This window comes from Cavia porcellus, unplaced genomic scaffold (assembly GCF_034190915.1).
Source record: "Cavia porcellus strain 051 isolate PalLab524CR breed Dunkin Hartley unplaced genomic scaffold, mCavPor4.1 scaffold_5, whole genome shotgun sequence".
In the NCBI taxonomy this organism is placed as follows: Eukaryota; Metazoa; Chordata; class Mammalia; order Rodentia; family Caviidae; genus Cavia; species Cavia porcellus.
This window is the reverse complement of record NW_026947488.1, coordinates 263,271-275,113: the sequence shown is the minus strand read 5'-3', so window position 1 is coordinate 275,113 and position 11,843 is coordinate 263,271. Positions and strand designations below refer to the sequence as shown.

The following is an 11,843-nucleotide window of genomic DNA, read 5'->3' as shown; positions in this document are numbered from 1 at the left end:
CCACACCCACTTATGATAAAGAAATACATAAAAGTTGATAAAGAAATACATAAATACATAAAAATTGTATTTATCTCAATCTGATAAAAGTCATCTATGATCTTCAGTGAAGTTTAAAGAAAAGTATTCTATGAGAAATCCACATCATGCTAAATGGACAAATACTGAAAGCTTTCACTCTAAAATCAGGAATAAGACAAAGGTGTCCACTGTTACCATTCTCATTCAATATAGTTCTGAAAACATTAGCAGAGCAATTAGACAAGACTAAGAAATAAAAGTAATAAATAGGAAAGGAAGACATTAAATTATCATTATATGTGAGTGACAGGATGTTCTACACAGATGACCACAAAATCTCAACCAAGGATGTTTAGATTTAATAATCAAAATCAGTAGCATAACTAGATATAAATCAAGACTCCAAAGTCAACAGCCTGCCTATACACTCCTAACAAACTCACTGAGAGACAAGTTAAAGAAAAATACCTTTCACAATAGCATCCAGAATAATGAGATACATAGGAATCAATCCAATGAGAAAGGTAAAAGAGCGCTACATTGAAAACTATAGTACTCTGAAAAATAAGATTGAAGAGGATATCAGAGAATGGAAAAATATGCTGTGCTCTTCAGTAGGAAGAACTAATACAGTGAAAATGGTCATACTTGCAAAATTGTGACACATTTAATGCAATTCTGATCAAAATTTCAACAGCACGTCTCATGGAATTAGAGAAAATAATCCTAAAATTCCTTTGGAACCAGAAGAGACCTAGAATAGCAAAACCCATTTCAGGGCAATAAAGGCAAAGCAAGGGACGTCACCACCTCTTACTTGAAACTCTACTACAAAGCTACTGGGATGAAAACAGCATGGTACTGTCAAAAAACAAAAATAAAAACAATAACAACCACAACTACAAAAACCAGACCTGAAGATTAATGGAACAGATTTGAAGCTGAAGAACAACTCCAGACTTACTCACTCAGCTATGCTTGAAACAGGAGCCAAGCACCTTCATTTGACAAAAGATGGCCTCTTTCAACATGTGCTGGCTTTCTACAAAACGAGGATTCAAAGAGACACATAACTTTCATGCATTAACCTAAAATCAACATGGATCAACATATTAAAACATAAACAGTAAATCTGCAGGAAGAAACAATAAATAGAACACTTGAACACACTGATGTAAGTAAAGACTTTAAGATCAAAACTCCAATCAAATGGAACTATCACAAAAAATCAAGAACTGGGATCTCATTTTATTAAAAGACTTTCACAGTAAATGAAATCACTAGCAGATTGAAGAGACAACCCGCAGAGCAGGAGAAGTGTTTGCTTGGTGTTCCTCAGACAAAAGGCTAATATCTAGAATATGTAAAGAACTGAAAACAATCAGATACCAGCCCCCCATTTTAAGGCCAAATGTAAAAATGGCCACGTGTAATGAATAGACACTTCTCAGATGGAGTAGAAATGACAAATAAATGTATGAAAACATGTTCGACACCACTGATCAGTCAAGACATGCACATTAAGACAATGCTGAGATTCCATCAAAATATTTCTGGAAGTTAATGGCAATGCCACAACTCCCACTGAACCTCTGGAGCGCTATGAAAGTGGTCCTAAGAGGGAAGTTGATGTAATTAATCGTTACTTTAAGAAAACTACATGGACTCAAATAAAAGGCATCAAAAGAAACAATAAGCTATTCAAGAAATAACACCAACCTGGGCCAAACCAACACTAAAAAGGGAAATCAAGATTTAGACTGAAAATCAACAAAATTGAAACTAAAAACAATACAAAGAATCAACAAATAGAAAAGATGTTTCTTCAGAAGAATAAACAAAATAAACTCTTAGCCAAACTTATCAAGAGAGAGTAAAAAGTCCTATCACTGTAATTAGAGGGGAAATCTCAATCCACTCTATGGATATTCAGAAGATAGTAGCTAATATGAAAAACTGCATTCCAATAAAGTGGAAAAGTGGGAAGAAATAGACATTTTCTTAGTACAAGTTGCCAAAGCTAACCCAAGAAGGTACAAAAATATTTATCCTCATAATGAGCAAACAATTGAGAAAATAATAGCGTCTACCAACTACAAACTGCCCAGCCCCTGATGGACTGACTGCTGAATTCTACACGACATTAAGGATGTTACATCACATGTACTACCAAAGCCTTCAGAAAGGTGAGTCACACAGGGCTGCAGCCCCTGGACTCAGGCTGTTTCCCAATTGCTGCACCAGGGTCAGAAACAAACCCTCAGTGCGCTGTCAGCACTCCTCACAGCCTGGCTCCCCACTGGCCACGCCCCACCCTCCATGAATTTGGTCACTTCAGGGCCCCACTTGGGCTCTGCCCTATCCTTCTCCTGCCCCAAAGCAGACCTCCAAGAACCCCATATCCAAGGACCTCAGTCCCCGCTGTTGCTGGGGTGGAGAAGAGGCTAGAGCACACTGGATCTAGGCAAAGGGAGAAAGGGGTAGAATGTGGCCAGTCCCAAACCCCTGGTCACTGTCATCACCTGTATACCGATCCTCATTCCTGGTCCCCTGAGGAGTGTTTTCCCCTTCCCATTTTCTCTAGTGGAGGCACAAATTTCCAATTGCAATCGGTTTGTGGCCATGGGAACCAGAACAGTGGTAATTAAGTTGTCTCACTTCTTAACTTAGACAGTGACAGCATGAAAATTTCACCAGGGAGCTGAACACTGGCAGTGTCTCTGAGTGACCGTAGGAGAAAAGGTCTGTGTTGGTTTTCTCCCATGTTTCTACTCTGCAGAGATTTTAAAATTCCTTGCTAAATTCTCTACTTCATATTCTCATGTGTGTGTGTGTGTGTGTGTGTGTGTGTGTGTGTAACTTTTGATGGAGATCAAGACCTTCTTCACTTGTGAGGGGATGTGTGTGTACTACTAGGGATTGAGTCCAGGGATCACAGAGCTACATGCCAAGCCTCATTTCCTTAATTTCTATTTTGAGATTGCTTTACTTTTTATTTCAGGCTGTCTTTGAACTTATGATTGTCCTGTCCCAATCTCTACAGTGTCTGGGATTCCAGGCAGACATCACTGTAAGCTTGCCTTTGTTTTTTCTTTTCCTTTTTCTTTCTTTTTTTTTTTTTTGCCATACTAACAGGTTATTGCCTCAGCAATTAACTGATTATTAGAACATCTTGTAGGATTGTGAGTGGCATTGCAGCCAATGACGTGCATACTAGCATCTTGCAAAAACTATGCAAGAAGATGTGATATGGGGATTTATCATTTTCATGAGCATCACTGATTTTACGTTCCACAACTGAGAGTACTTCCACTAAATAAATAGTGTTAGTGCTCTTGTAGAAGAAGAAAAAGATTTAAAATAGCAGCCATCCTGGCACAGCCACTGGTGATTGTTACACATCTGCAAAGTGAGTTTTAGGGGACCAGGCTGCCCGGAGTTCTATTGGCAGTAGAGGGTGACAGGGGGTGATGAGTCAGGTGAGAAAAGTGTCAGGTACTGGTTTAGAATTCTGCATTTGGGAACTATGAGTGTTGTAGCTCAGTGGCTGAGTGTTTGACAAGGTTGTGTGAAGCCTTGGGTTTGATCCCCAGCACTCTAAAACACAGAGAAAGAGAGAGAAGGAGAGAAGACAGGAAGGAACATTTTATGTACACTTGCGCCATTCAAATGAATTTTTGTGTGTGTGTGAATTCAGTAGGGCCTAGTGGAAACATTCTGCAAATGGCAGTTGCTATTTGATTGTCCTCAATCAGGGAAGCCAGACCAGTGAGAACAGCTACTCATTTTCAGGCTTCTGAAAGCCCCTCAGTGTGGAAAGGAGAGCTCTGGGCCCAGGATTAAGAGGAGAGTCTTTGAGTTCTCTTTTCCACTAGCTTACTGGATGACATCAGAAAAATCACTTCGTGGAGCTCAATGTCTATTGAACTTTATTTTTAGCGGCACCACTTGAGTCCCAGTGGTCCCTTACTGAGGAACTCTGATTTTAAAATGATGATGAGGGCAGGGTCAATGTGGCACCTAGTGTCTTTGAGGAGCAGGGTCCAGCATCCTAAGGCTGTCCCAGGTCCCATCCTGGACAGTCATTTGCTGAGCTGTAGACAGGGCAAGGCCATGGGGATCAGGACGGAGGCTGTCAGCCCTTGCTTTGAGCTTCGGCCATCTGCAATGCGAGCCTGTGGCCTGGAGCCTGGGGTAGCCGCATCCTCACTCCCAGTGTCTCCCAGCATGTGTGACTGTCTCCTGACTGCAGCAGCCCTGTCCTATGTGCTTGTTCCATTGTGACTATGGTGCTTAGGTTATCTTCTGTCCCTCATGTCCCCCTTAAACCTGCCTCCTTCTGTGACAGGCTTGAAGACCACTCTGCTCCTGCACTTCCTTCTGCTGATGACACTGTGTCACGTGGTGGGGTCCCTTCCCCAGGAGCTGCTCTCACTGGTGGCATCACCTCAGGTTTGTGCTTTTTCTTTTGCCTGCTGTCTTCCCTTGTGCTCCCCCATCCTCCTTCCCAAAGAACTGTGCCCTCCACAGTTTCCTTTCCTCTCTCTGGGCAGCCTGGTGCCTAGAACCGTGTGTCTTCTCCCTGGGGACTGAGGAGGCCACAATGAGGCTTGTCACTGTGGTGTGGGAAGATGGCTGACCTTACCCGGGTCATTCTTACAGGAGGGCAAATCACTGCCTCGTAATTGTCTGTTTGGATGAACAAAACCATGCTGCCAGTGACTCCAATCCCACTGATAGAAGCAAGTGAACCTTTCCTACTGGGTCAGCAGTCATTAGGCCGAAGAGTCAGTGCAGGTCACTGCCCATGTGTCTGTGCCCCTTCCCTGCATTTATGGGCTTACTCAGGAAGCAGCAAGTCATCCCTAGCCTCACGCCAGGGTCTTCCACAGATGGCGCTCAAGAGCCAGGAGGCCCAGTGTCTGCAGCAACAGTGACACCAGCTCCTGTCCCACTTGTGGCAGCATGCAGAGGCCTGGTGTCCGCTGACCTCTCAGAAAGACACCCAGCTCAAGTTCTGTTGCATACAACAGCTCATGGTGCAGCTGCTGTGTTAGCAGAATCCGGCAAGAGGAGACCCGGGTAATGGAGCTGTCCAGGTTCCTGCGTGGAGGACTGGGCCACCTCCCTGCCTTCTCCATGTTCTCATCCTACCCACCACAGCGTCTGGAAGCCACCAAGCAGCAGAAGCAGCAGTCGTCCCCGCTGAGCCTCCTCCTTCTGTGTTGGCAAGGTGAGTGGAGGTGCCTGAGGGCCGAACGGAGCCTCAGGAGGACTTCTGGTGACAGAGGCCTTTAGAGTGTTGGCGTGGTCATTGTCTCCCAGTAGGACACATCAGGGTCAGGGTGGAGAATGTCTGGTTCTTCTATTGTGGGGTTGATCAGAGATCATTCTGGCAGCTCCCAATAGAAGATGAAGGGGACAAAGAGGACAGGAATGTTCAACGTGGACCAGTGTGACTGTGCCTGGGACAGCCTAGAGGCCAGGGTGAGCTGCACTGGTCTTTGTCTTTTCTCTGTACTACCTTCCCTGCTTCCCTTTATGGTCCCTTGGGACACCCCAATACCTTGGCCTTCCCCACCCGCTGATTTCCCTGGACCCCATGCCTTCCCTGGGAGGCAGCAATCAGACCCCATCCCCTTTGGAACAACAGACGCTGGCACAGACAGGGAGCTTCTTTGTGCCCTTTGCTCCAGCTTGTCTTGAGCAGTCCTCCCACAAAATCACACTCTGCTTCCTTCAGGCAGCATTAGTAATGAAGATTTCTCCAGTGCCCAGGAAGCACTCACTTGACAGCATCGGCAGCTGAGGGAACAGAAGCAGCCATGCCAGTGCCTGGCTTGCCTGGCAACCGTGACCCAGGGTGAGCCTGAGGAGGTGCTGGCTCCAGCAGAGAGAATGACTGCCTGTCTGGACAAAGCCACCAGGTCTGAAAGCAGGCCATGGTAAAGCTGAAGGTGAGTGCATCTGCACTGCTGGGCTGGGCAGAGGAGGTGGGATGCTTCATTTGGCAATCATGGAGAAGATGGAGCTCAAGGAGATCTAGAGGAACTGCAACATTGTTGCCTACAGCTCTCTGGGACCTTCAGTGAGCTGGGCCAGGGTCCCCAGCAGCAGAAGCTGTGAAGTGTGGGGATCAGGGAGCCCTGCGATTCCAGCCCACTGCCCCCCTCCCCACAGCAGAAGGCATTGTAAAAAGTGTCTGCTCTCTTGCAGCAGGGCTGAGTGGCATCTTCCGTGCCTGTTGCCTGGATGCCGCTCTGAGATCACAAGGACAGTGCCATGTGTGCTCCAAGGGCATCTTACCACAGTGGGCCACAGACTGCAGCCCAATCTAATGGGGAGGGAATGTGGGGCACAGTCCCTGAGGTTGGACCTTTGGCCAGTCTTTCCTGTCAGATCCTACAGAGGTTCCTCTCTAGTCCCATGCCCATGGGCTGGGGTTGGTGGTCCTGTCCCCTAGTGGTAAGAAGTATTGGTTCCATTTTTGTGAGTATTTCATGGGTAGTTGCACGCATTTTATTTTACATCATGTTACAGCAGAGTACATCTTTGTTCTCTACATTAGGGGATGACTGCAGGGTCCAGAATGAAAGCTGGTATCCTAGAGCCACTTAGGAACACCCTGGATGGACTCCATAAATTCCATTGCAAGGACTGGGGACAAATCAAGAACAGAGTGATTTGAGAGACCATCCTCCTTCACCAAGATCTTTGTGGACATCTGCCTATTTACAATCACATGTCTACGTCTCCCTTTCTATCCAGCTTGTGAACCTCCCTGTAAGCAATTGTTCTGTCAGGTAATTTGCAGCTATAAACCTAGGTAGCAGCACTAAAAAAAGTTAGCTTGCATAGTCTGATTTTACATTGAAGAAATGTAGATCATTGGATCATTCCAGGCTCGCCATGGCTGGACCTCAATTGGGTTTGTTTTTTTTTTTTTTTTTTAGTACTTTCCTTTTTATGGCAAGATAATGTTCCTGTGCATACTGTAGTCCAAATGACAGAAAACTATACACAGGGTCAAAGTCTCCCCGATTCCCATTTTCCCAGGCCCATACTTGTTACCTTTACTTTCTTATTTTATTATTATTAGCTCTCAGTAGTTTCCTTACAGTTTTACATTTAATTTATCAATGTGAATAACTGTTTTGCTGACTTTCATGAATGTTTTATTTCTCATCACACATTACCCCTTTCCTCTTCCCACTTTGTGAAATGTGCTATGTGTTAATTTAAATTTAGCAATATTCATAAAAGCATAGGGGAGACTGTATGGCAACAGTATGGGACTAGGGAAGAGAAGGAAATAAAAGGGAGGTTAATTGTGGGGTTAGATATCATCAAAATATGTGACATGCATGTATGCAAGCAACACATTCAAACCCAATATTTTGTAAAAGTGTACGTAACTAATAAAACTTTATGAAATACCTATCTCTGCTGAATTTCATAATTGTTTCTTATGCTCCAGTGAATAGCAATATGTTTGTGATAACTACTTGTCATTTTTGAGAAACATTTCAATTAGAAGCCTTGCTCCTGGGTGATTCCTACAGGAGGCTGACTCACCCCTCCGATATTCCTTTCTAAACAGCACTCTGACTCTGCCAGGGGGCCAAGGCTCATGACTGTAAGCAAGTGAATATCTCCTCCTGGGGCATCAGTAGGATTGATCTGGGCAAGATATTACCTGTGATAGTCTTCCACACCCATCTATAGTGGTAATTTTATAGCAAGAAATTATAAAAATGTGTTAACACAAGATGTGCTCACCGTGCCTGTCACATAATTAGACTGCTGAACCTAGTCAGTCTTGACCATCTATGTACAGCTGCTTTTCATAGTTAGCCTGGGTCATGTCAGCCTGTCCCACTACCAGCTGCAAGGACTATATTTTCTCACCTAAAAATATAGCCTGTTTCTCTAATGTGCTTCACAGACTTTCTACCCAGCACAAAATAACCCAGTCAAAGACACACTTAACTCTGTGCATTCTGCTCACACCTCCTTTCCCAGAGTGTCCCTGACTCATAACAATGTCCTTTAGTTATTACTGCCTGACAATGTATGACTTAGTGCATGTAACTAATTACATGATAACCTCCTATCAGCTTTTGTACTGCCTGCTTACAAAATGTAAATAAATTGCTGCTTGACTCTCAGTCAGGGATGATGACTTGGAACTGATGCCTACCAGCCTAGTGGTATAATAAATCATTGCCTTCCAAACTCTTTGGTGCAAAGTGCCTTCCTTTCGATTCAGTACCGGGTTTCTGTAAAACATCCACACACACCCTTCCCTTAGTTAGTTACTTTTATGGTTGCTGAGTCAAAATATCCAACAGCCACAAGTTGGAAGCTCATAGTTTGTGGAGCTTTTGGTCCATAATCAGCTGGCCCCAAGGCACGCTGCAATGACAGAGGGGCCATCACAGAGGAGAACAGTCCATGGCATGGAAGCAGGCAGTAAGCAGCAAGCAAGCAGCAGCAGCAGCCTCCCTTCCCTTTCACACCCCATCCAGGCTGCAAACAGCTGCATTGAACCTTCCCATCTTCCACACCCAAAATTATGATTAATTAGTGCACTAATTCAGTGCCACACACTTAATCCCAGTATGGTACACCCGAGGTCAGTGATGGCAAATCTTTTAAAGATGCTTGCCCAAAGTGTAACCCAAAATCCATCCATTCATTTATTTAAAAGTTCCCTATCTGCAATTAAACCCAAACAGTGAGGTTTTAGTTTAGAAAAAACAATTCATACATTAACACCTTTCATTGTAAAAGAAAAACAACACATGAGTTAGGTTTGCTACCACTGGCCTAGATCCAGCCTCCTCTGAAATCCTCCACATATGAGTGCATGAGATTTTTAGAAGCCATCTAGATTCAAGCCCTAACAACCATGACCCCGTGTCTCTCAGGTTCACTGATGGTTAGGTTTATGTTTAGGGTTAGGGTTAGGATTAGGTTAACAGAGTTAGGGATTGGTGTAGGGAAAAGGATAGGGCTATTCCAGCACCAGGTTTAGGATAAGATCGGTTGGGTTCACTAGGGTTTGTGATAGAATTAGATTTATGGTTATATGTAATTCTCAAGAGTAACATTAAAAATAGGGCTAGGGATATGGGAAGAACAAGGGTGAAGGGTAGGGCAAGGAATAAGCCTCAGGTTTCAGAAGTTTTAGGGTTACAGGCAGGGATCCACCAGTTCAGGGTTAGTGCTGGAGCTGTATTAACATTAGGTTTCAAGTTAGATTCAGTATGAGAGTTGAGGTTAAGCTTAAGGTTCATGTCGGGACTAGGATTAAGATGAGGACAAGGACTAGGTTTCCCCATGGTTAGGTTTAAGGTTAATGTTACATTTAGGATTAGGACTAGTGGCAGAGCTAGGGTAGGAGCTAGGCCTAAGGGTACCCTTAGGGTTACTATTAGATTTAGGGCTACTGTTACAATTAAGGATAAGTGTATATTTAGGGTTAATATACAGGTAGCTTTATGGTTACATTTAGGGATATGTCTATAGCTAGGGCTGTGGTTAGGGCTAATTCTAAGTTGAAGTTAGGTTTAGGGCTATGGTTTTGATAAGTGCAGGAGTAATCCCATCACCCCCCAATCCTTGGGAGCTCAGCTACAGATCCATGTACCTTCCCTTTGGAGTTGGTCCACAGCCTTTCACTTCCACTTGTCAGATCTGTGGCCTTTCCCAGGACACTCTTGGTCTAGGCTGATAGAATACAGAGGCCAGGTGTTCACCATCTGATGGAGAGGACTGGGGAACACACATACAAGGCCATGAAACTTTCTAAGGAGGCTCTCAATCTGGGGGACACAGGGCCAGCGGGGGAGGTCCTGAGGTAAGTGCCAGCTGAGCCACTCCTGGGCTCAGAGAGCCAAAGATACTTCTCTGTGTCCCTGGTCCAACCACTCTGCCTTGCCTCAGCCTCTTCAGATATACATGCATGCACACACATGCACACGCGCGCACACACATACACACCTATTTATATATGTAAATATAGAAATACGAACATGCACGATCATTATTACAAACGCTCAAACAGGTTCATAAAGACAAAAGCATATCCTCAACCTGTCATTCTGTGGTGGGGGGAGATGGAGGTCTTGTTCTATTGCACAGATTAGTCTGGAACTCAAAATCTTCTGGTATCTGTCTCTGGAAGTAGCTGAGATTATGGGAATTCACCACCCATTGCCCAGCTTCATGGGCTACTTTGGGGAAAGTGGCATCACCTGGGTCACTATTAGCAATTCACTCCTCCTATTGCTCAACTTTCCGGAATTTGAGGCATCAGATGCAGTCTGAAGCTGGCTCTTCTTTGGGGTTTTGTCACTGCTGTGGGTAATTGTGGTTGAAAAGTGATGGCTGATTTCCAAGCAATTTAGGGAGCTCTTGTTTCAAGATGGGAAGAGCCTGGTGTTGTACACAGGTGTACAAGAAAGCCTGTGTTTGTGAACGTTACATTTTTCCGTTGGTTCTGTGGGATTTTTTACAGATTGAGCAAGCTGAGCTATTCATTGAGCAACAGATGGAAGGGCTTGAGCACCTGTGGTTTCCTGGGATGATGTTTCTTGAATGTGTGCTGGAGTCAGAGCAGGCAGGTTCCTCATGGTGGAGTCAGGCTGGTACAGGCCTTCTTAGAGGAAGTACCTGATTAGTAGAGATATAAATTATCTCAGGGAAGATTAAATTGTTCATGTTTGTAACTTTTGGGGAAGAAACCTGAGCTGCTTGGAGCAGTGAAATGTGCATTGAGAAGGACAGGGCTTTAAGAGTTCCACATTGGGAACACTTAGAAGAGGTAGGGCTCAAGGGTGTCAGCAGGTAAAGGAAAGGAATTAAGCTGGTCTGAGCCTGGCATTTGACCTTGGCTCTTCTCCAAGGTAAGGTTGTAGATATGGGATGGAGAAGCGGCCTTTCCCATTCTCAGCCATGTGATGTGTCAGCTCAGGGAGGATTCTTTTATCTGCCTGATACAGGGTCTCATCATCACTTTTCCTTTAGGCAGAGGTCAGGCCCTGTGTGGGAGGAGAAGTTAGGGAAGTTCCACTTCCTGAATTTATGGTTTTTGTTTTTCTCTTTGGAGAAAGAAAGCCATTGGCCCAAGGAATTTTGAATTGTTTTGTTGTCTTTATGAGACAGGATCTCGGGGGCTGGGGATTTAGCTCAGTGGCATAAGTGCCTGCCTTGCAAGCAGGCAGTTGTGAGTTCGATCCCTGGTACCGATTTAAAAAAAAAAAAAGGAAAAAGAGACAAGATCTCTCTATGCAGTTCAGGCTGACCTTGAGCTCACTTATGTAGTCCAGGCTAGCTTTGAACTCACAATGATCCTTCTGCCTCAGTCTGTCGAGTGCTGGGATTACAAGCATGCACCACCATGAGCAGATTCCAAGGAGTTTCGGACCCATTCAACTCTTCTTCCCTTTGAGAGATGCAGATATAATTTAAGGCAGAAGGACTCCAATCCAAGCCCTGCTTGGTTGATAATCAAGCTCTGCGAGGGTCAGGGAAAAGATCTGGTTTTTGCTAACAGCAATCAGAGAAAATTAGGTGTGGAGAGAGGTACAGAGGAGGAGCCACAAACAAATTGATTTACTCTAAGCTTATCAAGTTCTAAAGTGGGAATAAATTGTAGTCACTGTGGTCCCTTTGGAAATAAGGATCAATGAGGTTTGCCTAGAGATGGCGAGGAAGGAGGCAGGGTTTTGGAAGAAAGCAGGATGGGCAGGTTCAGCTTGGGTCACAGGGAGCCTGAGCAGTCAAGCTGATTCAGTTATCTTGTGTGAGTACAGGAA

General features: G+C 44.5%; 1 long non-coding RNA gene across 1 annotated transcript; it reads left to right on the top strand.

Annotated features, from left to right (window-relative positions):
• Window positions 1–3,056: 3,056 nt before the first annotated feature.
• Window positions 3,057–7,459, top strand: LOC134475853 (uncharacterized). The gene is made up of 6 exons (XR_010047182.1): window positions 3,057–3,091; window positions 4,370–4,473; window positions 4,914–5,254; window positions 5,421–5,508; window positions 5,765–5,978; window positions 6,590–7,459. It is a non-coding gene; the product is annotated as an uncharacterized LOC134475853 (long non-coding RNA).
• The last annotated feature ends 4,384 nt before the right edge of the window (window positions 7,460–11,843 follow it).